Consider the following 27,554-nt stretch of genomic DNA (forward strand, 5'->3'; position numbering starts at 1 on the left):
AACTGAAAGCACTGGCTTCCGGTGATTTAAACCCCTTCCCCGCCAACTGTGTCAAATAGAGATTTGGTTTCAAGTTCGGAGGATTGAGCATTTCATTCCGTGTACCTACACTCACACACACTCTCACACACTGAACCTACAAGCACACACATTCAACACACTGTGCCCAACGAAGCACCATAAAACAATAAAAAATAGAGGAGGATCAGGAACTATTACACTGGAGATCATACTCATCTACAACTGCAAATCACACCTTTCTAGCACAGTGCAGACATCCACCAAGCTATAAAACGGCTTGACTGAGTTGCGAAAAACTATTTCTATGAACAGCTTCGCTCTCCCTCGTTAGAACAGGAAATACCTCGAGAAAATCAAAAAGTCAAAAGGTCAAGAGTCAGGAAGTGGTAAAAAAAAAAAAAATGCAATCATATACACTGCACTAATTCCTAGACTACGTGTGTGTGTACGTCTCACACTGCATATCTTCCCTCCGACTGCAGACTCTGCGTCGCTTCCCAGGGGCCAAATGAAACCCCAACATTAGGGGTCCGTCAATACAGTCACCATTGTTCTGTCCTGACAAACCTGCGGCCCCTTGTTAATGTGGTGCCACGGGGTGTAACTCAGACCAGGCGTACTTGCACAAAATCGCCGCGTGCTTTATGGCTGCTTTTATTGGTGTCTGGCGTTCAGGGCAGTGGGTCACCGATATACAGTGGAAGGCATTGTAAAACTCTTCTACCCTGTGTGTATAGTCTTAAGTAATACTAAACCTAAACAAAGTGGCGAACATTCAGCTTCGAATGTGCAACTACAGCACGTAGAGAGAGAAAGAAATGCTCATATTCCACATTATAGGGTTAAAGACACACTCAACCAAAGACAGAAGTAATATAAAAGTTATGGTTGTAAGCTCCGAATACGAGCATGAGTATTCAAAAAAGTCCCAACCAGATATTTGCCAACTTGATGAGGAATTTAGAGACTTGGCCTGAGTGAGATATTAATATGAGCTACCGCCAATTTGAGCATGACACCACCTATTAGATAACAGTTGGCCAATTATCAGGCCAGAAAGATGAGTGTAATTCAAAAGCTTCGGGTCAAACCCACCATAAGAAAATTGAAGTGGTCTTCTTGCCTTGTTTGAACCTTTTGGAAAAAGAAGGTCCTGATGTGGTCGCCACCAGGCCTCCTTCCTTTACTCCACTTTCCGTGCCCTAAATAGGTAAACATTCCTGTGGCTTAACCCCCTTCCTCTTCGACCTGTGTGAAAAGCGTACCTTGTAAAAGAGGAGTCATTTAACCGTAACCTCTGGCCTTATGTCCACACTGTACAGAGCTCCCCCGAGGCTTGTGGCAGGCGAAGACGTTCGGTGTTGATAATCTTTCCTGGAGATTTTTATGGGAATGTTTTTTTCGAGGGGCAATTCCCCCGTGCGAGTCCTGTCAACCACAGCGGGTCGTCCCGTGAGGTGCTAGCGCCGCTCTCGGAGATTTGTGGGTCTTCATTGGAAAATGTGAAGGTCATTCGCCGTCTAAATTTCGGCCAATGTTTTTCTTCCCCCGATGTTTTCCTTATCGTGAGTTGAAGCTGGTCCTCTCCGAGATTCGCGGCCTCAAAAGACCCGACACCCTTCGTCTCCATAATGAAACACTCCTGCCGACACGTGAGGTCTGTGAAGTGTGGCTGTTTACACTATAGCTGTTAAATGACGTGGACAAATAGGGGTCAACGTGTCTGTATGTTTTTCTCTGCCATGTTTAAATGCCAACACAGCGTAAGTGAAGCCTAAGCCGTCTTTGCAAAGCTTGCACCAGTCCACAATCTGAGCTGTGATCGACGGAAGGAAGGAATAGGACCGACAAATGATTCCAGCCCTCCTCCTCCTGTCATACCTAATGGACAGTTTTATTCACTGCGTGCAGTAAATTTCTCTGTGGAAATTTGTGCAGACGATTGACAGACCTTGACACAACGGCCCCCTTGGCACAGACCTTCGTCCCACAAAGGAGCAAGACACGCACACCGGACAAGACACAGAGAGACCACGGGCGCTGCGGCCGTGCCATCGGTCATTCACATGCGAAGATGCTTTGCGTCTCTTTGTTGCGGTTTGGCACTTTTCTTTGCTTCTCTTTGTAGTTGTTTGTGGTTGTTTTTGTGTAGGATTTTTCTATTTTATGTCCTGCCTGCAGTCTTTATGCTAAGCTATCGGTCTGCGGGCTACGGCTGCATGGTCAGCGTGCCGACTCCCCAGTCTCAGCAGGAGAGGGAGCATATTTCCCACAACCATCCCTGGAGCAAACGAGGGCAAAAAGAATAGAGCATCGTGCCATGTTTAAACCAACAAAACCGAAAAAAACAAACACCCCCCCCCCCCCCCCCCCCCCCAACAATGTGACTTACATAGGCAGTCTGACAGTGCAGCTCCTGTTTGCAAACTGAATTCGGCATTTTACTCCAAGTCATGGATCCAGATTTTGGTGGTCATAATCATAATCAAGAGACCAACTTCACGTAAGGACAATAGTCATGTTATATTCATCTGCAAAATAGTTTTAAGAGCTTGTAGTGACTGCATGAACCAAATAAGTCCCAATTTATTTGGGGGTTGTTTTCTGACTCAAATTGAGACTGATTGCAAATAGTTTGAAATGAACTTGTTGATAGTTACACAGACCATGTGGTTCAACGGTAATAACTAGATACAATCATGCAACAAAGAATGACAGCTTTATGCGAGGATGTGCTCCCGAGGAGCGGCTCGCTCGGCCTGTCCTCACGCTGACCTTACCTCAGTTCGCCTGGCTGTGGATCCTCAGTGAGCCGTCAATGTAGCGCCATAATGAGGCGGATTAATTAAGAGCCCCTTCGTCCGGATCATTTTTTCAGAATGGCGAGTACGACCCTTCGCTCCCTCGCCCGTCCAGCCTCAGCCCGTGATGCACAAGGCTCCGCAGGCAAGATAAACAAACCTGGATTCCTGTTGCTCAGTGGGCCTGCAGCCAGGGGCCAAGTCATCGCATCATGGGACTTCCGTGGGTTTCTGGCCGTACATGTAGGAGCAAAACCCTCAAGCAATGTGAACAGTGCTCTTTGTGTTTAAACCAAACAACTCGAACGTGTTGGCTGGTCCGTGTTCAATTTGACAATGCTTGCAAGATACTATGAAATACACGAGTACGGTGGACTTTCACTCACTGTATGGATTCATGCGGGGACCAGACAGAAAGCCGAGCCTCCAACCAGCGACTCAGTTGTGCAGCGATCTGAGGCTCCCAGACCTTCACTCTCCGGGCTGAAGTTGCCCCACGGAGGAATGCAGCGCTGGATTATCTCAAAACATCAAATAACACCGCCACCCCCCCGCCACCCCTCCCCTTCCCTCCCAACGCCAGTGACAGCAAAGAGAATGGCTCTGACTGCTTTTCATCCCTGTGGAGAATTAAAGACTTGACGAAAACTGCTGTAATCTAACTTTGAAGGCAAGTTCATAAATTAACAGGGTGGAAGACGCCCCATTTAAGCCTATAAAAAGAATAATAATTTGATTAAATATCAGTGGCTTGTAGCCCACACATTTCAATCAAAGTCGTCAAAGTTCATTATTAAAGCCTCATTCCATTATAAGCTGATATAATTAATTCATTACTATATGCTTTGCTGACTTGGCAGCTCTCACTGGCAAGGTTTCTGCATTCCACAGACGGCTATTGCGTAACTGAGGTTATGCACATCAGTCAAGGGGGCTCCGAGGGCCACATTGCTCCACAAGGGACTTGCGGAGGGGCCCCCTTGAGTCAACAGTCTTGAGCGGGGTCGGCCTGCAGGACTCGACCTTGCTTTACACCCCGGATACGGCCAAACTCAGCTGACTGTTGGCAAAGAATATTGTCAGTGATTTGGTCTTCTGTTATTCTGCACAGGTACAGCAAAAACACATATGACTGTGGCCATTAGGGCGAGACAGGCCATCAGATTTTTGCTGAGATATAAACGGGTGCAGGCCAGGATACTGAATCACAAGCACAGCAATGAAAACTGGTTCGACCGCATCTTTCACACGATCGATAATGGGTGCGTGGCAAAACACAAGGAATTCTCTGGTGGTACACAGCTTCTCAGCCCACCCAGCCTCCTGCGGCCACGTCAGCAAATTCGTACAAAGACATGTTTCATAAATTCACTGTGGCATCAGGTTTGTCCTTGTCCCATCAACACATAGTGGAACCCCCGAGATTCCTGGCGACTGTTCAGTGCCGCTGGGCGGAAAACTGGGCCCGTGTTGCTGGTTTCAGTTATAGTGCTTAACTGTCCTGCCAACAACCCATCGAAAGGGGGACGGAGTGCAGAAAACGCGGGCCAAGGTCTCGCCACACGGCGATGACAGAAAACTGCGTTCACCAAATCCAAGTAGCTGCCTCAGCACTGCGGTCGGATCACAAGAACGGGTCGGAAAACATCCGTGGTGGACTTTGGCAGCCAGCACAAAGTCCGCGCGGCTAAATAGCGACCACAAATAAGACACACGTGCTGTAACTCAAATGACATCACACGATAGTAGCACAGAGAGGTGAAGTAGGTCTTTTAGGTGAGTGAATCATTTACTGTATGCCCATATGTGCTAGACCCTATAAATATAATGTATAACCTCCAGCATGTTGTTAGCAGAACCCTCCGACAGCAATGGCTCACAGCTGCGGGCATCCTCCACCGGCTGTGTTTTTTGTGTGGATTTAATTTTTAACATTGGCCAACAAAATGTGTGACCAAGTGATAAACAGTTGGTCCGACTGCTGAACAGAACGTAAGATTGACAAAAACCAGAGTTGTTAAAATATAACTAGATCATGCCATAATCCCATGAACCGGCCAGTTGCAGGTCCCATAAACAGTGACACGGGAAACTGAAAGAGTTTTTTTTCCAGATCAGCTGATCTGAGTTAGTAGGGTTGTGTTATTCGCGCGAAGAAGCGCAAACGATCCTGCGGCCGAACTCCGCGTTTCGGTGTGACCACAGCATCAGAAAAGATTAATCACACATCAGGGTCTCGTGTGTCTAAACGCACAGAACTGAGAATCTGATACACTGTCACACTTGTGTGACTCATGTTTGATCAGGGTGGTTTCTCTCACTGCGCTCTGTAGTATTTGCATCGTCATCATAAATAATACTAAAACACGAATAGTGTACTGATGGTGGTCGTGGAGCAGTGCTGCAAGTGTCCCCGGGAGAACCCTCAGAAGGCTATTTTCATGCCTTTTGTTTTGTCATAACTGTCTCGCCGCCGCTGATAATCGGACTCCTGACCGTTTTTTTTTGCCGCGTCATGCAACTGTGGCCAAAGAGTTCACAGAAGTCACGTGACCGCAGCGATAGCCGACTGCAGGGAACACACGGAGGCTGGACGTGCAGGAGGACAGAACTGCGTCAAGGGTTTGTGGGGAAAAAAAGAAACTGAGATGTATGAGAGATTATCAACATAAGTTTGAGGGCAGCGGTCGGACACGAAATGGCAGCTGAGGAATGCACACGATGCCTTTGAGAGTGACTCTGCTTCTTTCTTCTTTTTTTTCTGTTCTAAGTCTCACAGGCTGCAAGTTAAAAGTGAAAACGTTGGGCTACAAGGTTTTGGTGTAAAAAAAATAGACCTCAGGTTGCAATCAGTGTTTTGGATGAGGGACATCAAATCTTATCGGGATCATTATTTATCCCTGTAACCATCCACTCGTGCAGATTCTATCATTTAATTGTGTTATACTGTATATTACCTTACACAGATTGCAAACATAGACTCCAACCATGTGTCAAAACAACTTTTATGTTTGTTGGTAGTTGATCATAGTTTTGTCACACATTTAATTTAATATTAATACTGTGAATAAAGCACAGAAACCACACATACTCTCTCTCTCTCTCTCTCTCTCTCTCTCTCTCTCTCTCTCTCTCTCTCTCTCACTCTCACACACACAAACACACACACACACACACACACACACACACATCCAAAAATACATACAGATATTGAGCACCTACCAGCCGGTGGATAAGTCGACCTTTCTCTCTCTGGGTGTCTTGTCGTATCAGGTGTTGAACCATTACAACCTGTGAGGGCAGACCGACGAGGGAGGGGCAAGATGAGCGTTACATATTCTGACGCGTGGGATTGTGTTGGTGCTTTTTTCTCCTTCTTCCTGACACCGTTCTCATGCACATTCAACAACGTCTTGTCATGGTGGAGGGCGGGACTACAGTCTGATGAGACAGGATGACTCTGCCAAAATTTAAAAAAAAAAGGTTTGGGGCTTCTCCAGGGATAATTTGTGTGCATGGACATGAAGTCTCCACAAGGTACAAGGGGGGCACAATTAAATTCTGATTTGCCAAAATATCTGTACAGTGCTGTCATTTGCACACTGCACACTGTGGACGTGATTGTAAACCCCAATTAGACCTGTATCTGTTTCACCTCGGTGGTTTTCCGGGGGGATCAGAGATAGAGAGAGAGACACAGAGTCTGTCATGAAGAGCGCAGGGCCCCATCAAAACAAGACCAACATGCTCCAATAAGCAGCCCTCCACATCTCTCTCTCTCTCCGGTTATGTTGCCTTTTTTTTGTTTTTCATCCTCTGTCCCAATTCATATGTGGCACCAGTTTGAATTTTATTTTGAACATCTGTTCAATTTCTATGAGGAGACTAATTTCTGGTCTCCATCCAAACGAGACTTGTGGAAGTTTAACCTCCCTGAAAGCGCACCGGACACAAATTGGGCCGTTCACATACGCTGAACGTGACTTTTCCCAGAGATCCACCTGATGTTTTCTCTTCCGGGAAAACGTCCAGAGTGGCACTTGCAATCTCAAAATGTCAGGAAAATTGCCCGGTGCTTCAGCGCATGTCAAAAAGCAGCTTCACACAAAGCAGCATTTGTGGTCACAGAGGCGGGGAGAAGGGGGGGAAATCAAACCGGGTCGGTCAATAAAATGGCACAAAAAGAGGAAAACATGGCAATTAGTGTGTGGTTTAAATAGCTTGCTTCGCACAGCGGATATAAAAGCCTGATGGAAATCTGGTGCGCCCCAAACAAAGCAGTGTCAAGTCTGCCAACGCCGCAGCAAACATCTGCCAAACTACATTTTGCGGCCTATGAATTATTTGTTCCCGGTGCGCATTATTTTTTTGCCGCTTGCCGTTTTTCGTACGACACAGAAATCAGCTTGCTGCAAAACTAGAGCAAACACGTTTTTGAGATACAGGGGCCTTTTTTTTTGTTTTAATTACGCCCGCTGTCACGGCGATCACTGTCAGTGCGGAGCAGACCCCCGAGGTCCAACAGGTGCTTTAACAAGTTTTACCACATTCAAACACACATAGATACACCTACTTACAAAGTAAATGGAGTGGAAAGACGTATATAGACACAAGGGTCTCACACAGTTTTAGAAGCAATTATTCCAGTGTAGTAGAACTGATAATAAGTTTGCATGTTATTAAAGTCTTATGTGTCACTTCTCAGCTCAGATTAATAGCGCCTGCAACCTGCATTCTCTCATATCACCAGAATGGTGGCGACTCCACTGGTTGCAAAAAAAAATGAGTCCGTTTCTATAGAAGACCATGAGAAACTTAGTCCACGGTAACTTATGGTTTATCCAAATTTTATGCAATTTATCTGAATCAATTTATCACCATGACAACAACAACAAGAGCGGTGAATGGGTGTCACATCATCGCCTCTCTATTTGACGTCCATTTAAAGGGAAAAATCCTATAGTCACTCCATGTGGGGGCTACAAATGGAAAGGAACAGAGGAAGCACAAGAAATCTCAACTTTGCATGATACCGTAACATATTACGGCAGGGAAAATTTCACACACACACTTCATTACCGAACAGTAGACATGACCCTTTAAGACTAAATGCAACAACAACAAAAAAGCCTTGGAAAGCATCGGTCCTTCTGCTCCGACTTTCAATCATAGGTGCGAAAGTTACTCTCCTTTTTTGTTTGTTATACTGCTTAAAGGAAATGAATGATAGAGAGAAATGACCGTGAGAATCAGCGGCTCTCACCCACACAGGCACACATCAGACTTTGACAGACGTTGACAGACGAGCGACGTGAGTTTAGTGCTCTGGCCCGCAGGTCGTTGCGGCTCGGCCAGATTTACGGGTCACCCCCTTGCAACCCTTCCAGGCTTTTCATTACCTTCCCCCTTTGTGACGAAGTGCCCCTCCCCAACCCCGAGTCACGATAGGCACCCGCTGTCCTCTGACGCCTCCCTCTCGCCAAAAGCGATGGGGACTCGTCGAGGCCAGAGAAATTCTTCTTCGAAAATGCCGCGTTCCTCACATTCCTCTTTTGTGGGTTTCCTCGGGGGGCCTGCCTCCGTGTCCGACGGCCAATGGCATTACAAGGCCCTCGATCCTTCTCCCTCCCTCTCTGTCAGACACTTTTTCTTTTTTGCATTAAATGCTGTAAGATTTTCATATCGCGTGTCTTTCCTCGTGGATGGTTTTTCTTTGGTTGATATACACCCGCGCCTTTTCCCGTTTACTGAAAGGAATCCCCCAGGAAAATAAGGCCATACATCAAGAGAACTATCTCGACCCTTAAAAGGTCAGGTGAATTTCGCTGCAGACCCTTGAGCTGGTCATCTCCCCATATTCTATGACCTCGCTCCACGTCCCGCTCCTCGCGGTTTCGACTAGTGAATCACGCACATATTTTTTCTTCTTTTCCTGAACTCAAGGGGCCTCTTTCCTATCTAAGCTCTTAATAGCCAGCCGAATAGCATTCCTCGACATTAGCACGTCATAAAACCCCCAGAGCGGCTTTTCCTCGTGAATCTGCGGCTCCCCTGCGCTCGGCGGCGTTCGCGACTCCGCATGAAGAGTTTTGCTCTCCAAATTAAGTTTCGAGTTACAAAAATATCATTCTCGCAATTGGGGGGGGGTGGGGTTTCGCCGATTTTGAAACGGCGGATGTCTTAATTGGGATCTCTGTGTCACCCCATAAAAGATGATCTGTAAAGTCAAGCCACTTTTTAATATGTGTACTTACTGCACATGATTTTGCTGCAGTGCAGTGGCTGAGAGAAGCTGCCCTGCCTGTTTGTGGGAGCCAGTCATTTTTGTGGTATTCTGGCCTCACGGAGAAATGGAGAAGAAGAGGAATAGAGCGGGTGAGAGAGAGAGAGAGAGAGAGAGAGAGAGAGAGAGAATGCATGACTGGAAACCACAGAGGCAAACTCTGCCCCGCGTCTCGCATGTCTGCAATCATAAAAAAACATGAACTTGGGAGACAGAGGGCCAGACAGTGGTCGGAGATAGCCGAGCTGCGCCGCACAAATATGCCTCGGAGGCAACGGCAACAGCGACGCCTCCGTGAATTACGGCGTGTCATTTCGGACGGGGAACTCGCACTTTGGTGCAATTTGAGCCCTCGAAAAAATACAATACCAAGAATTCACCTGAAGGCAGAAGTCGACAGGTCGCTTTACTCATGATTTAAGTCGACACATCGGCCTCGAATCACACGGCATTTATCACAGATTTGACACATTCAAATTTGAACATGTTCATAAAGACATCTGTTTGTGATCTGAATGTTTTTTTTACTCATTCATATAGTTGGTATATTCCAATACACCCCTAACTGCCCATCTGCCACTATATCTTCGCAATCTACACTGAAATAAATAAGTCTCATAACTCATAACTCATGTCTTTCATGAAAGACAAGAGTGACTGTCTATCTGAAAGTTATCTTGTGGAAATAGTTATTTCAAGTCACGCTGTTTGTTATAGACTTGTTGAGGCTACAATAAATGGGCCCATGGAAAGGTATCAGTTGTTTTGTTGTTCACACTGATAACGTGTACAGAAATGCATACATTATGACGGCTGGCCGGTTCCACACTGTGTCCTTGTCCGACGGTTGAGCCGGTGGACGTCTCCTTTCCTGCATTCTTCCGCGGGTCACTTTCCAAAAGAACCCAGAGTTCGCCACCCACACCCACGTCATGCCGCGATTCGCCAGCTGTGTGGAGGTGAGAGGAAAAGCCAATGTATGAACTTCTCTCTTTTTCTTTCAGCCGTGACCACATTTTCTTTCTGTCACACCCAGGTGCAACAGCCTTGGATGTCTTCCAGGAGAGAGACTGGAAATGTGCAACGCTGACATAAACAATGACAACTTATTACCTCTGGTTACTATATTTTTGAGGAGAGGAGACAGGTTATTGGCTCCATGTTGGTTTTGTTAGAGCACGGTCGATACAAACTTTTCCCCATAAACACATTTAAGAGGAAGACTTAATTGGATTTTAGACTTTTTTTCAAGGATACCCAGAAAACAGAGCTATAAAAAACAGCATGTTTACAGGTTTATACTTTCTGCATCCCCATGGCTGTAAAGGTTTTCATCTGGACCTGTCGGGCTTTTAGAAGGTAATTCATCCCTGGCTAGAAAGTGGAAGCCCTGTATTTCACCAACTGTTGGGTATATGAAGTTAAATCAAAGGTTTATCTGCCCCGTGAGTTTTTTCCCCTCTAATGTCCTGGAGCTCCTTTCCTCTGGGAGGATGTCTGACAGGAAATGGAACTGGCCGGCATCCCTCGTGGGGTTGAGGCAGCCACTTCCCTTTGCCAGCCCGTGCCGCGCCGTGCCAGCCTTCGACTTCACCCAGACCACCGTGAGAAAAAACAGTCTCTGACATCCTCTGGGAGATGTGGACTGGGCCTTCGCTTCCCCTGCTGTGGTCCCAAGGAAGAAAAAGAAAAAAAGTCTTTGATGCACGTGTACTGTACATTATTGCTGTCTATGTGTGCATGCAAACTGTGACCCCGCTCCACCTCCCAGATCTCATCAGTGGAGGGAGGACGCATAGAAAAAAAGCGTGTTTGTCAAAGGTTGATATGGATACCGGCAAAGTATTGAGGTCAGAGGCTGCAAAAGGTTCCGGGAGTTCATGTCGTGCAAATCAGAGAGAGAGGGTGAACATTTAGATTTTTCGATTAACATTTGTTGAAAGACAAAGTGGAAATGTCGGAGAGGAGGGAGGGCTAGAAATCTGACCAGCACCGAAGGAAAAGAGCTGATAAGACGTGTGAAGAAGTGGAAAGGTGACAGTGAGAGGAGGCGAGGGGGGAAACAGGCACTTGAAAAGAGAGAGAGAGAGCGGTGGAGGCGGAGGAGCGGCCCAGAGCCCAGGAGGAAGAAGAGAAGTTTTGGCGGTGAGGGTTTCCCTGATGAAGCACAGCTGACGGTGCGAACCTGCGCTGCTGCTCATGACAAGCCTCACCACATCAACCCGTTGACATTACTATGCAGCCGTCCCAGGACCCGGGCCCACACACACACTCTCTCTCCTGACCTGCTGCACTGCGCCGCCGCCGCCAGCGTGAGTGTGTGTGTGATCTCCCATTCGGAGGCACGCACGCAAAATGCTTATTCATGCTTCTGCAATCACACCAATCCATCACACACACACACACACACACACACTTACACACACACACACACACACACACACACACACACACACACACACACACACACAGAGACTTCTTTTGGACCACAATCACACCAGAAGTAACCAGATGGTTCTGGTGCAATTTTGAGCAGGTGTGTGTGTGTGTGTGTGTGTGTGTGAGTGTATGTGTGTGTGTGTATTCATTCCCACAGGAATGCTTGTTATACTTTGTGTGCATGCAAAAGGGAAATGTTGCTATTATCTCGGTTGCCAGGTGTGTAGCCCTCCCGTCCGCACGCTCCTCTTTTCCGCGCCGATATTTACTGGAGACCCGCGCGGCGCCCTGTCGACCGACTCCTCCGGTTTCATTAATCAAACGCAGCCCTTTGGCGTCACTCAAAACACCCTTCTCCGTCTTGTCAATTCATGTTATTTCGCCCTGCCCTGTGCTCACACGCCCCCCTTTCAGCGCAGCGTGAAAAATGTCTCGATGCATTCACATCACATCGCGCAGGCACTCGGAAATATATTCGCTTATCATGAATCAGACCAGAGGACAGGGAGGGAATGTGACTGTACTCAACGGCAACTTGAACTGAGTCACTCGCTTTGACGACACACTGATCAAAACAAATACCACCGTGCATGAGGTTGTGCACGTTTGCCAATATTTGACTATTGTGGCTTTCATGCAGCAGAGCCAATGTTTGCAAATGGCTCGTGTCATTTGGCAATTTAGAGAGATTCCGTATATGATCCTGATGGGGGCTGTGTGTGTGCGTTTGAGTTTCCTGAGATGTGTCTGGGTTTTAATCCGTCTGCCCGATAAACGAGTGTGTTTACCTCGGGTTCCTCCTGCGCTCCACAACCGCCTACAGCTGCACCACAGGTCGCCGCTGACATATATCACCTGACCAGACATGTGAACAGTCAGCACCCCTAGGTAAACACTGCACACGCGCACGCACTCGCGCGCGCGCGCACACACACACACACACACACACACACACACACATCACTCATCAGTCCTGTTATCAAAAGACAAGACGGTCTATGAGGAAGTTTTGTTTAAACTCTGTGGGGGCATTTGGCCTGTTTTGCGGCCTCGTGTTGTTATCGTGGATGAAACGGTGCGTGTGTGTGATTGCGCGCGGTGACGTGTGAGCGTTTGACCCTTGACCCCGGGCCCGTCCTTGCGCATAGGGCTCAGCAGACTGCGGAGCAGAAAGATGGATGGGTGGTGGAAGGCGGTGTTCCAAGATTTGTTGGCTTAATGCAGCACAGATGAATTCATAATTGACTGAGCTGATCTGTTGCGAGTTAAAGAACGAGCACATTGCAACAGTCACTGCAAACTGCCTCTTTGTACCCAATATTCCATTCATTCTTTTTTGGACTCTGCAATTGCAATGCGAGAATTTTTGATGAGTGCAAAAACAAATTGCAGTTAAAATAATTAAAAAGTATTGTGTAATAGGCTTTTTGAATGCAGAGAGTAATTGGAAAACATTATTTCCCTTGAAAGAGATTGACTCAACTTTAGAGTTAGTGTCCAGTGTGTGTGTGTGTGTGTGTGTGTGTGTGTGTGTGTGTGTGTGTGTGTGTGTGTGTGTGTGTGTGTGTGTGGTGTCCATGACACAGAGAGAGAAGTTTGGCCTTGGTTTCTCTGGGAGTGAGAGGTGGACTGTTACGCGTCTACATTCCCCACACACACGTTCCCACGCACGCACACACACAAACGTCTGACAGTGCCTCTATTCCCCAATGGCGTATTCTGAAAAATATACAGCGTACCTCAAACCATGCATCAGTCTACAGCAAAAGTGTAGCATGCATATCCAGGCCTTTGTTTATGAGTTAGAAACTGTCAAATTAGTGAAAGAGAATGAGAATTGGCTCATGACGGCACAGGTAGATAAGGCGTTAAATGACTCAGCAATCATGGACACACACCATGGAGTCACATCCGTATCTCATTTCCTTGAGAAAACAATTGCCACCTGCTGCAGTTCACCGTGTGAAGCCGAACAATGGCAAGGGCCTGGGGTTCATGAATGGGCAGACTTTATGACGAAGGTGACGCTAATTTCCTCGCACTCTTCCTGTCTAACTAATGGGAGTTAACCATGATGGAATAACCCCCGGCAACAACCGGCGAGCTCTGACCTGGCAGGGCGGCCCATCCCCGGGATGACAGAACCAGGGAGGCCTGGGTGGTTCTGGAGGGTGTGGGGCCGAGGAAGCGGAAAGCCTGGAAGGGAGGGTCCCGCCCCTCAAGGATCCTTTTAGCTGCAGCCAAGGAGATCTTTTTCTGCAGCGGTCTCACACACACACACACACACACACACACACGCAAGCACGCACACACACACACACACACACACACACATACACACACACACACACACACACACACAAACACACGCAAGCACGCACACACACACACACACACACACACACACACCGACAAACTGTAAACATTGCTCTACTCCCTCAGTGACAGCAGCAGCTTCCTCTTTCTCACACACACACACACACGCCAGCAGGCCAATATCAATACACCCAGAGTGTGTTTGATCTGCAGTACAGTAGGTCCACAAGATCTTACAGAAGGAATGTAGTCTAAATTTGTTAGCAGACACAGCTCAGTCACGCCTCATGAAGAGAGACTCCCTGAGCCCCGACGCTGGAGAAGTCTGATTTGTTATGTTTCACTTTTTTCATTCAAAAAGAAATACATAATCCTGCGACTTGGCTGAATTCAAGACCACCCGAAGAAGTTGTAAGCGTAACGTCAATGTAAGCACAACATAAGCACTTTTTGAATTCATTAGCAGGGCTCAGGCATGAGACATGGGGTTGTTATAGCGTTTAAAATGACCATTCATCAGTTAAAACCACCCAGAATCCCTCTCGTGGGGAGCCCGGCCTCACGTTCTGACCGAATTATATTCTACATCGGTGAATGCTACAATACCCGTATGATATTAAAGGCGTGTTAGAGCCTAAAGGTGGAGATGACAGTGAAAAATGTAGATGTTTTTTTCGAAATCAGCTAAACCTTTCCACAGGGTAGTTTGCTGTTACCGATCGGTCGCGCAGCTTGGTTCGCCGGAGCAGACAGAGAAGCAGCTGCTGCCTTCCGGTTACACCTCTTCGCTCTGGCTGGACGGACGATCATTATTGTTGACGGCCATAATCAAAGGCGAGCAGGGCAGGCAGCGTGCCCCGGGGCCGTTAGCCCCTCACACCTCAGCACCTGGTATCAATAAACTGGGGATTAACAAGGGGGTCCCTGCTCCCATGGTGGTCACAGGAATGCTTTTCATTCTCATCCCGGGGCGGAATAATGATGATGCACACGGTGATATGTGATAGCTGCCTGTTCTCAACCCTTTGCCTGCTCCTTTTATCTGCTCTCTCTTATCCCACTTCCTTCGTCCCTTTTCCTTTCTCCAATTTCCTCTCGTCGTCTCTGCTGCTCTGCTCCGATGCGACACCACATCTGTCGAGGAGGGGGAGAAGTTTTCCAGATGACATTCAGCTGGCAGGTCTCTCTCTCTCTCTCTCTCTCTCTCTCTCTCTGTCTCTCTCAGAGACTCTCAGCATTTGTCTCGCCACGTCAGGGACAAAGGAGAAGGTCTATCTTTATCTGTCCTCAACGTCTGCCTTTCTTCTCTCTCTCTCTCTCTGCCTGTCAGAAAACATCCTGCTCCCATTAGCCAAGAGCCTCATTTCACCCATCCATCATTCCTTCCCAACCCCATGTGGCCGTCAGCTGTCCTGCTATGGCGAGTTGTTCAGTGTGACATGAAAACACATCTGCAGAATTGAGCAGAGGGGCTCCTTGAATGTGCACTTGCCCCCTGCGGAGCGGGTCCTGACCTGCCCCTCTCCTCCACTGACCCTTGAGCCACGCAACTCATTTGCCAGCGCAACACTTTCCGTCCTGTTGCAGCTACACCGTGACTCGAGATGCGAGGTCATCATTTTGATTCAAAATGACGGGGGGTTCGCTGCTGGAAAGCGCGAGTTTCACAGTTAGTTCCGCTTTGTTCTCTCATCAGAGTTGTAAATCATCGTCTTATTTTTGGATGGATGAATTTGCTACCTTTTAAGGACAAGCAGGATGAGACAAGATGAAGAAGAGGGTGAACCAAATGAACAGGCCCAACACAGGAGCTCAGTCTTACGCCCTGACCACGGTTTTGTCAGGCAGATCTGGGAGGAGGCCCTTTAAAGCGCCGCAACCATTGGTAATCACATTTCATAGGAGGGAGTCTGACATGGGCGGAGAAAGTCCAGCCGTGCGGCTCTTTAATGGGGGCGAGTCTCTGAGAGGGTTCATTGTCTCCCGTCGAGATACGATCTGTGAGAACCTCCCTGCAACATTAGTCGGGCTGGTACCAGAGATAACCCTCGTCGACCTCTGAACGTTCTTCATAACCATCCACGGACAGGGGTTCCTCAATGTCTGCATGTGTGTGTGTGTGTGTGTGTGCAATTTGTGTAGCAGGAGTAACAAAACGTCTACCTGGGGTTAATCTAGGACGGACATTTTTCAGTTAACGCTTTACAGATACGTTTAATGAAAATGGCTGCAAAGGCAAATTTTACGTGCGGGGAATGTCGTTTTTACGAGTCGCGAGATGATTGACAGCCGCGGTATTAAGGATACTGAGTTTTAAGTGAGAGCTTACTGCTGCGCTCACTGGAGGTTTTTCTTCCTCTAGTAAAATGTGTTCATAAAAACAGTCATATAGGGAAGAGGTCAGGGTGGATTTGAAGTCCCATAAGTCATTATGTTAGGGTATTTGCTAATGCTTATTAGTTACATATGACGGTACCTTTTTCAGGCACGAGGCTTTAATAAAAGAGAGCTACTGTTATTTCCAGACATTGAAAAGGCTCCATTGTCAAATTTTAATTTACAATTTTAAAGGCCATAAAACCCGTTTTCTCAATGTTGATGTACATGTACAAAACATTTTCGGCTAATATAAGATTCGGTTATTTCACCCGAAGCTGTTCTCAGATTGGTGCTCTCCTCGCGGGCGGAACGTGGCCGCGCAGGTTTCAGCGACCTCCGATTCCGAAAACCTTTGCGACAGTTGGTTTACTGTCATTGTCAAGTTTTATCTGATCGAACCAGACTTGCCGGGTCCGGAGATTATAGTGTTTAACGTTTCATACATCACGTCAGTGGGTATTTTACCTCCAAAACTCCAATTACGATGAATATATTCCACGCGGAAACTTGTGAAACCGCATTTGTTTGGGTCGGATCTTCTCTAATTGTCTGCATTAGATCGCCACCAACACTCAAGCGAGTCAAACTGAAGCGTCAGCGCGCTTGTGTGCGTGCGTGCGTGTGAGTAATGTTGAATCCACACAGACAGATTGCCCACGAGCCTTTTTTATCTGATTCAGCTTGACTCCGACTTTCCCCTTCGCAATTGTTAGGCTATTTATGTCTCTCCAATTAGACATCTGGAGACGATCTGCGCCCTGCGTGTTGCTGTGACTTTACGTTTGTGTTTGTGTGTGTGTGTGTGTGTGTGTGTGTGTGTGTGTGGGTGTGCGTGCGTGTCTATCCAATTGCTGACGGTGCAATTTTCCGCGAGGGCAGACAGGGTTGAGAAGAGGGACGCTGGTTACACGACGACACACAGAGAGAGAGAGAGAGAGAGAGAGAGAGCTTTCCATCTTTCGCGGTTCTGCAGTGAGTCAGGTTGGTTACGCTGGTCTTCCTTTGAGGAACATTGAACGATGGTTACATGACTTTGAACGTTAGTGGTGGACTGAAGGCGATTTACGCCGCGGTTTCCCATGACAGCCTCCCTTTTCTTGTGTGTGTGTGTGTGTGTGTGTGTGTGTGTGTTCAATTCCTCAATCACACACACACACACACACACACACACACCCGTTTGAATCCTTCCCCCCTCCTTCATTGCATTGGTGTGTGGCAATTGCAGCCGCCCGTGCCAAAGCAGCGTTCTCGCAACATTACATCGGGGTTGTGTAAGCGCTGCAGCAGTGGCGAGGGCCGGAGGACGGGGTCAGCGGCTGCAGCTGTTCGCATGTCCTCATCCTGGAGGCAACCATGACTTCACCGCCAGCGCCGGTTCCGCCTCACTTCAAGAATGAACTCTGCACTCCGCAGTTCAACACTCCAGCGGTCCGCAAGATGTCGGCTATGCTGATATGTTTCACGCCGTGAAATGGAAATGGGTGCTCGCGTGACGCTCCTCTGGCATGGCATGGCCTGTTGAGTAATCTGAATTGTGTCAACGGCCTCTTTGCTCAGCCAGATGGGTGTCGAATCGACACCAAAATATTATTGAATTCCTTCTCCGCCAGTAGTCGAACTGGTGTGAATACCTCCGACAAATCCGTTATATCGGCCTATTTATCTTGTGAACGTGGGATGCGTCCTCTCCGGTCCAGCGTATCATTGAGGATACGCTCTCCTTTCCCCCGCGCCGTAACCCCTCGTTCCTCTCCTCCTCTGCGCTCACAGTGATACTGTCCAGAAAGGCTGCGCTCTGTTTTTCCTCACCTTCCTTTTATAATGGCTTCTGACGCTCCCCCAGCTTCCAGGATCGTGTTCCCACCGCGCTAATACCCCCCGAACAAATGGCAGCATGAGCCAAACACACCCACTCGGATTCCTATTTGCACGAAATTGTATTTAAGGATTAAGAATGGAAGGTTTTCCCCTTGAACTTCAAAATGCGATGAATATATGACAAAACAATAAAAAGAAAACCCCAATATTACATCCTCACGTGTCAGGGGCTTCCTCCTGCGTGGATCAGGTATCCGGCCTCCTGACCATCCGTGTGCCAACTCTGGCTGTTTACTTGGCCGTTAAGTGGGAACTCCGCTTATGGACTCGGCTTCTCCACTTGAAAGACTGTTGTTGGACTCGCAGGTCAAAAGTCCATTCAGCTTTAGACATTTGTCATGCACGAGGGTCTGGTTGTGTTTATTCAGGCATTCCTCGCATTTCCAAAGGGCGAAAACATGATACTGATGCAGAAAGGAAGAAGAAGAAGAAGAAGAAGAAGAGAAAAAGCCTGTGGGTGCAGTCGATTACAAGACGCCCGTATTGTGGACTGGGCCGTTTCTGTTAGTTTCGCGGACATGCCTGCTGGTGAGGTTGTGTGCCTCAGTAACGATGTCGTGCCGTGGTCACTGGCGTGCCTGGATGAGCGTGCAGGATCAGCGTCTGTTGGCCTGATTCAGCGGAGAGAGAGAGAGAGAGAGAGAGAAAGAGAGCACTTCCTGTTGTTGTGTGTCTCGGCCTCATGGTCAATGACCTCTGGGACACGGGGTCGGCTTCCGGCAGGGTGTCTTGTCTGGCTGAGTTACAGTAGCGCACACAGTGGAGGGTGTGGCTCGCAGGGGGGCAGCTGTAACAAGAGCCATATCTGTTGCATCTGTTGCACTCTCCGCCATATACATGGGGGGGGGGGGGGGGGGGGGCGAGAGAAGATTGATGACGGCGGCAAAATACGTCGCCCGCCCCCTCGTGGAACAGCCTCGTGCACTTTGACACACTGACAGACTGACACACTCACACGAAAAAAAGCCCCAACAACCCGCATCCTCCACGCACACTCTGCCCACAGATAAATCGTTGCGAGCCAGGAGGACAGGGAGCTCTCGGAGTAGAAGTAGGTCAGCGCCCCACAGGCAGGGGCCGGCCTGCCAACATGGAACCAGGATGACCAGAACGGCCAGAGCATCAGAGGAAATGCCACCCGGAAAAACTGTGGACACACAGGACACCACATCATCTAACTCAAATACATTATCTCTGACTCGGCCGGTATCACACAGGAGAACAAAAGCGCACGGGCGAGTGACCCGGACACGTAATCACCATCCCATTACACATGGATCATGTCAGCGAGACGTTTAACATCGACAGCCCCGGGCGGACGGAGGGGTCGCGCGGTGTGCGTTCTGCACACGTCTTTATCGGCTGCCTGACACACATCTGCCTCGAAGCTCCGCAACTTCTGACAGCTGAAATGAAACGTTGTTAAATAATCACCCAACAAAACAGGTTCCCCAGTTCCATTCAGAAAGTCCGACAGCAGAAATCTCAGATAATGAAAAACAAAAACGTCATGCATCGCTCGCTTGGAATCATGCGCAGCAGAGACAGACTCAGCCAGTAACAATGAAAACTGCTATATTCAAAATGCTGGAACATTGAACTGGGCATCTATCTTCATATGAGCGGGGGCAGTCTCCAGCCGCCGATCATGTCCCATGCAACAGTTTTCTTTGAGGGATTCAGAATTTATGCCTGTTTTTAAAAGGTACAGTGTGATCTCTCCTCTGCCATAGATGTGTTCACGAGACAAGAATCATTACATGCCCCCCATGCAGTGCAACTTCTTGCAGTGTGTGTGTGTGTGTGTGTGTGTCTGGGTGTATAAAAAGATCATACATGCTGCTATTTGTGTGAGCAGTTTACTGTGAAAGCTGAAAAAGCAACTTTGTGTTTACAGTGTCTGGTGCACGGTTAAGTTCAACAACACGCGCTTGGTCCGAGAGGTTAAAAAGTACACACACACACACACACACACACACACGCACGCACACGCACACACGCACCCTGCAGACGGAAAAACTGAGAAGTGACCACACGCTGTTGAACCTGAACTATTTAAACGCCAGGAAAACAGAGGAATGTTATGGAATCTGTCGGCCGCCATCGTATCCATCACCCGGGGTCGAGACACTAAACCGAGCGCTTAAAAGCAGCAGGAGTGCCCCTCTGCTCTGCCGAAGATCACGACGCTCCGCAGGGATAATTCATCTCAGGATTCCACCGTCTGCCAAAGTTAAAAAACAAACGCGCCAAATGACCCTGTTAATGATTTACTGTTTCACTCATTCTCTTCCCTTATCTGTGCCTGTTCTTGACCCCGTCTTCCTCTCTCCCCCCCCCCCCCCCCCCCCCCGCGGTAGTGCTCTTACTTTCCCCTCTCCTCCCTCTCATGTGAAATGTTCACAGGCAAGGAATGTGTTTTCGTGACCCATATTCCTCGACAGAAAGTGTGTGTGGGACGAGCGAGGAGGCTAAGAAGCTGCTGACTTGCCCACGTAGCGCGCGGCGTGCGCTCGCCGAAAAACTCCCTCCTCCAAACCTTCTCCCCAACTTCGCTCTAACCTCGATTCCTTTGACCTGCACTTTTCCATGATCATATTTCTGTCAGTGTGCCCGTGCGGCAGGAAATCTAATCAAGCAGGGAGTGTCCTGACGGATTGTTGAGGGTGAGAGGTCAGCCGCGGCTGGCACTTCACAAGACGCAATGTGCGACGAGGTGTGGATGTGTGTGTGTGTGTGTGTTTGGATATACTGGAATCAATTTCCAAGAGTCAAATGACCACAAATGATGTTTCCCAGCAAGATGTTAAAGGAGCATTCTGTGGTTTTGTGTATTTCCCCTTTTTCATCCAGTTTTGGTTTCGCATTTTGTTGCTTTGGTCGTCAGTCAGTTGCACGGGTGATGATCTCAACTTTACCGCTGAGGTGTGGGGGTGAAACGAGTCGCGGTGAGAAAAATGAACCCTATGATGTCACAGCGATGTCACTGGAGTGTTTTCTCGGCTTTGTGCTTGACTTCTTTGAAAAGCAGAACACGCAGTTCAAAGGAGTATGACAGAATGGGAATTTACGATCTGACGGGATCACAGCATCAAGCTGCATTACGGGAAGTGTAGGACTCAATGTTTTCAGACTTTCACCACCTACGAGTGGCCTAAAAGTCAGAGATTTGATCAGATAAAAAGTTGGTTCGTTACCTCAAATGTTGGTTCGGAGGCGGCACCGGAAAAAACGACTTTTTCTTCAGAGCCACTGTCGTCATGGTGACAGTGGCGTTGTCGATTTACACACCATTCCAATTGCAATCAACAGCCTTCTGAGTCTTCTTTTGGAGAGAAGTGGTCCACGGTCAGGGTTAGGAAAAAGTGGAAAAAGAACAAATGCTCTTAGCTCCCGCTTGGATCAGTTTTCAAATCTGTCCCTTGGACTTTATGAAACTGCAGCGCCAGATCACTTGAGAAGACTCCGACGACTCTGTCCGATTCGTCTTCGTGTGATGAGTCTCCGTCTTCTGATTGCCGGAGTGGCTACAGGGGTTGATAGGCACGACCCCACAATGAATTCGACATCCGTGCCACCTGGCGGGAGAGCAATTGAAACTTACTAAGATAAACTTGATAAAAACGGATCCAAGGCAACAGCAAACTTCACTTTGATTAAGTCAACGAGGACAAATTGTTACACCCAAAATAGGCCGAGCGCAGTCAAGCAGCGAAATGCCAGTTTCAGAAACTGCATAAAGTCAGTCACGAGAGAACACAAAGAGTACCGCTTTTAAAAACCGAGCTCATGCAATCTGTCCCCAGTGGTCTCAGTTGAGAATAGGTCACATGTGGGTCTGTTTGTTTCCATGTTTTTACTAATGTGTGCGCGGGTCTGTAGTTTCTATTCTCCCCCCGTTTTCTGAACCCTGACTCGGCAGAGATTCCTCCCCGTCTGTCAGCAAAGCCCCATTACACACACCCACACACACACACACACTACTCTGTCGGCGCCACTGATTAAGGCTGTAGATTTAAAATACCAAGACGTACATCATGAGACATGAACTTGACGAGGGGTCCTTCCAAGTAAACAAGCCACAGAGTCACTGCTTATAATTAGCAAACCAATAAACAGACAATGGAGAGGTGTGAGATCAAAATCCATATGCCACATCATCCGTATCAGGTTTTGGTTTGGTTGGTTGGCCTTGGTGCAGGTAAAAAAAACAACACTTTAACCACCAAAACCTTCCTCTGCATGTCTGTGGATGATCATGTCCAGTCTACATCTCTTGGTTCTATGCTCAAACCGATTCCTCCGGCTGGTCCCAAACCAAAACAAAGTGCCGAGCCAGACAGACAGAGAGTCAGTCAGGTCGGCTCGCGCCGTGTGAAAGGTTGCAGCCAGAAACTGTGCGTTCCTCTGGGGAATCATACGAGAGCTTCCACTCGCTGCCTCTGATCTCTGCTCCACACAGGAAGACCGGCAAAGGAAAAGAAGACAAAAGCAGAGAAGATGGAGAGACAAAAAAAAAGGGAGACTGGAGGAAGATCTCAAAGATCCACGAAACCAAATTTGAAGAAATAAAACACACGGCCGTGTCATCAAGAGGTTTTGTTGTTATCCCACGGATAACGGGATATACAATACTGCTGTCTGTGTGGTGCCGTGGGGCAACAGAACATAGGTTTGAATAAAAACAAATAGCTAATGTTTTATTTACAGCCCTGAATCACGGACCAATGGTTTGACCCAAATGTAGTATGTAGTCGTGGTTTTGGTTTTATTACCCCCACAAGCAAAGACAAGCAGTAAAAGCATGTGAGCAAATAAAATCATATATGTGTTCATATTTTTAATCGTTAAAGCATCACACACTAAATCATATTCTAATGGAGGAATAAAACTGGAAACCAGTTGCCTCAGTAACGACTTTGCGACTTTTACCAAACTCCTGTGGTCGCAGCTGGTATTGCACAAAAATGTCACTTTATTCGTTGATGACACTCCAATAACCAAAGATTGTTTTTGAATCAGTTACTTGAAAGTGGTCATTATGTTCACGCGTGAAAAGCATATATTAATACTAATACTCGCTAAATATTGTGTTATGTCTTTCTACTAAAAGTTACATACACGCAGTCTTGCTTTTAAAGTCCAAGGTGAAATATGATTTGAAAGAGCAGGAGACAAAGAAAAAAGTCAAACAGACAAGTGCACAAAAAATTACACCGAGATGAAGAAGAAGAGTTCAGTTCTCATTTTTCAAAAGGTACATCCCCAAAAAACCCCTCTGGCTACCTTTCACTCCTTTTTCCGTAAAGCCAGTTTTTGGAAAAAGCCTTTGGGTGCTTTTTTTTCGGCGCTCTCGCCGAGCGCCGCTCTGACTCACAGAACCAGCAGCAGCAGCAGGTGGCCCCTCTGACCTTCTCCTTGATGGGAAAAGCCAACGCGAATATGCACAAAAAATGCGCGGCCACATGAGAGCAGGCCTACACACACACACACACACGCACACACACACATACAGTTTATATATGGCCATGGCTGGCACCAGTTTGTTGTCAGCGTGTGTGTATATGTGCGGGAAACACCAGACTAATCCTGCGGGACGACCTGTCTGTCTCAATGTGTAACATGAGTGATGTCAGACTCACTGCTCCCATTAAAGGGATGGGGAGGGGGGGGTCCAAGTATGAAATGTGTGTGTTTTTTATGTCTGTGTGTGTGGGATTCGAGGACACCTCTCGTCAGTCCGACTGCTGGCTGCAGGGAAACGTTCAAAGACACAACAAAGAATTCAGACTGAGAATTCGCTGACGGTGCGTTTGGTGTCGGCCCGTTCGCTCCAGTGTCTTTAAGTACGCTTGTCTCTGTGCGTCTTAATTTACCTGTGCGCACACGCACACACACACACACACACACACACACACATGTACAATTGAGATGAACAGATTTTATTATTATATATATATAGAATTCTATATATAAAAACATGAATAATGCTTCAGTTTCCAAGAAAGTGTTCACCGTCAGTGAACATTCACCAGACACACACAGCCGACTGTAAATCTTTCATCCGCTGCTCGGATTAAATCACCCGGATGACGCCAGTTTCCTACAGAACACATGTGCCGATGCAATATGGCCGTAAAAAAGAAAAAAAGAAAAAAAGGATTTTAATTTCCCCGGCCCGTCAGTGGCCGTATTTTGCTCCTAATTGTTGGGTGGGATTTCTGTTACAGCTTTGGCATCTCTCAAGTCCGGACAAAAATGATTGACAGTCACAGGATTAATCAGCGCGAGGATATTTTTCTAGAGGGTTCAAGGGACTTCAGTTCAACTTTTCCCCCCCTTGGCCGGGGTGATGGGCTCCCCCCCGGGGGCCAGCAGTGAGCCGAGGGCGAGCCGCAGGGTTAGCTTGAAGGAGGTTGGGGGATTCCATGGGAGTAGCTGGCTTGGTATCGCGCCGGCTGCAGCTGCTCTCTTACTTGACTCCGTTTGGCCTCCCCGAGGACGTGCGAACCAAGAGGCCCCCGGTCCCCCCCCCGCTCCGTGGCTCAGTTTGTCTCAACTTGTAATATCGCCTGTGTATTTTTAATTTATTCCCTTTCTTGGCAAGATGTTTTACTCTCAGCGGCACTAACCGTGTCAAGTAAATACCCAGTTTGGTTTATTTCCCTTTCTATCTTTTCGTCATCTCCACTGCTCGCTCGCTCTCTCTCTCTCTCTCTCTCTCTCGTCTCGACTGCTTGCCGAACACATTTCAGCGCCCAACCTCGGATCCAAAACTTCTATTCTTCCGGGTGCCGAGCTGCAAATCCCCATCGAAGTGGGCGAGTTCAGATGCCGGCGCGACTCTTCGCAACTTTCCCCACTGAACTGCATGAACTGTGTGTTTTTTCTTTCCTCTTTGGCGGCGGCGGCGGCGGCGGCGCAGAAGCATCCCAAAAGGGTTACGCGCACATATTGTTTATTTTGTACGTCTGGAACGGAGACAGGGTCGTGACAGGGATTTTTAGCGCAGATTTTTTAAACACATGACTATAAACTGAGCTCAACTTGGCAACGTAACATGTGCATGGATCGAATTTCTTCTCCCTCTTCCTTTGCGCACCTCCGTTTAAGATGGGGCCAGAACGGGAGCGGGGGTCTTTGTGTCCGAGGCACCGAGGCCAGCGGGGCTGGGATAATCGCAGCATCGCAGCCGTGGTCCGGGGGGTGAGAGTAGGAGTCTTCCCGCGCTTTGATTGATGGCTCCTGTGTTAGCGGACCCCTCGATCAGCGCGGCGGCGACTGAGCTGCACCCACACTGCAGGGAATGAAACAGGCTGGAATAATTCACTGATGTAAGTTGTGATGTGGATACTTTGTCGTGGCAGAATAATCTTGTTTAGCTTCAGTCATACGGAAGAACGTGTAGAAGAATACATCACGTTATTGTTCTTACGGACGGTCGGGATACCGACCAAGCAAAACAAAAGTTACCGTCTCCAGGCCTCAAACCTTTAGGAGTCCAGAAGGTCCAATGTTCATTGTGTGGACATAAGTCTGTGATGATTGTAGTTTATGAATATGCACAATTGAAGCACAGGCGCTGCATTTGGACAACCCTCATTCTCTCTTTCTACAATACCCTGTAAAATACATGGCAACTGCGGTACGGGTGAGCCGAGGGAAACATCCTAGTGGTTAAGGTGCAAAACCTTCTTCAATGATTTTTACACTACTGGACTATTTTTACCTAACTTGTCTCAGAGAGACTCCAGTTTTTCCTTTACTAATTCTTCTGGAGGCTGGCTCTTAAACCTCGATACATTATTTTTTTTTGAACCTCCCGTACCATAATGCGTCCACTGTGAAGCACCAAAAAACCTGGCACTGGAAAAAGCAGGCCCGAGGTCAAAAAAGGAACTCGCCAGTGAGTTACGTTAATTGGTGGGAAAACTGGCCGGGGAAAATCTCGAAACGCCGAGACGATGTTGGCTGAGAGGACGCTGGCGAGCGGACGGGCGGGTGGGTGTGAATACAAGAAGGCCGATGAGGCGCGGATGGGAGACAGGCGCGGCGGCAGCAGATTCACTGACGGGAAATAGCCGCGGTGAAGTGTCAAGAGGTTTCCATTGTTTTTGATGTCCGTTCTCCGAAAAGTCTTGCGGAGGACCTTGAAATCGATTCCGAGACCTTCGTGTTTTATGGGATATCACGCTGACATGGTGCAGACGCAAATAAGTGGGGATGTGTCTAAAGGTGCCAAATGTCAATTTTTAGATTGGTGAAAGCTGCAGCGATGGCAAGAAACCTGTACGTCTGCAGGGAAAACAGATGGCAGCAGTATAATTCTGTGTCCCTCCCAGTGCAGCACCAGGTTAACCTGGGACACACATGGCATCTTTGGGCTGAGCCCCGCCCCGTTCTAAACTTCACAAATCTTCACGTTAAAAAAAAACACCTGCTGTATTTGGCCTCGCGTGAATCGCTCCACTGTTCCTTTTCTTTTTTCTTCCTCCCGAAAGCCGCCTCGTCCTTTGCCCTCCCTGAGAGGTCGTGAAATATTTCCAAAAAGGAGGGCGTGAATTCATTCATTGTCATTTACCAAAAGGGCCTGACCCGACCTGAACCACTTGTGCAAGCGGACGCTCCTCTTTCGGGGTACAACTGGCATAATAATAAAAAAAGAAAGAAGAAGAAGACGGAGCAGCAGACGTGTGAAACAAATGTGATCGTGGTTCTTTGATCTGCATGTGGAGTCAGGCGCCAGTGGGTACCCCGCTCCTTCCACCTGTATACGAGGCAGACATCCTCCCGGGGTGTGAACGTCGCCTCCGCTTTCTTTACTGGCAACTGAATCCTTCGATTTTACAGGGATGCAATTCGCCGCGTACCGACAACGTAAAGAGCCAAAAGCCGGTCAGCCGAGGTCTAAGTTGGCCTGGCGGCACTCGCTCGCCCTAATGAGCAAATTTTTGTTCCTTTTCGTTTGCTAATTTTTACAAGATTGCTTACAGCGGGACTCCGGCGTTCCTCTGTTTTGTCTGAGGGCCGCCGGGGAATGCGACGTTTACGAGATGATCCGGAGAAGCCAGTTAAGCTGCCGTATGTGGATTCGACGGTTGGCTCCCGCTGTATCGCATGTGTGTGTGAATGCGGTCGACGCTGGGATTTACACGGCCCTCGCACTGCTCTGCGTCACACACACACACACACACACACACACGCGCGCTGAAGGCGTCGTCTGCACCCACGCGCACTAATGTGCAGTTTCCATTCTCTCACCCTGGTATTACCGGGGGTTAGTCGGGAAAACGGGGCCTCGGGATGAGCGAGGTAGGCACTTCGTATTACGACGAGAAGAAAAAGGGAGAGGGAGAGAGAGAGAGAGAGAGAGAGAGGAGTGTGTTATAAAATGAGATAACGAGCACCAACCGCACAAATTTCCCATGCCATTAGAA

At 48.1% G+C, this 27,554-nt stretch overlaps 1 protein-coding gene and 1 long non-coding RNA gene across 6 annotated transcripts in view; one reads left to right on the forward strand and one right to left on the reverse strand.

The window, feature by feature from the left end:
• The window catches only part of LOC118311524 (sodium- and chloride-dependent GABA transporter 2-like), a 27,186-nt gene extending 20,989 nt beyond the window's left edge, over positions 1-6,197 (reverse strand). The window contains exon 1 of the mRNA XM_035635489.2: positions 6,045-6,197. The gene's annotated coding sequence lies outside the window, so the exon portion shown is untranslated. The remainder of the gene's footprint in view (positions 1-6,044) is intronic.
• Positions 1-27,554, forward strand: part of LOC118301237 — a 1,055,945-nt gene that overhangs the window by 576,593 nt on the left and 451,798 nt on the right. The window lies entirely within an intron of this gene.

Source organism: Scophthalmus maximus, chromosome 1 (genome assembly GCF_022379125.1).
Source record: "Scophthalmus maximus strain ysfricsl-2021 chromosome 1, ASM2237912v1, whole genome shotgun sequence".
Classification (NCBI taxonomy): Eukaryota; Metazoa; Chordata; class Actinopteri; order Pleuronectiformes; family Scophthalmidae; genus Scophthalmus; species Scophthalmus maximus.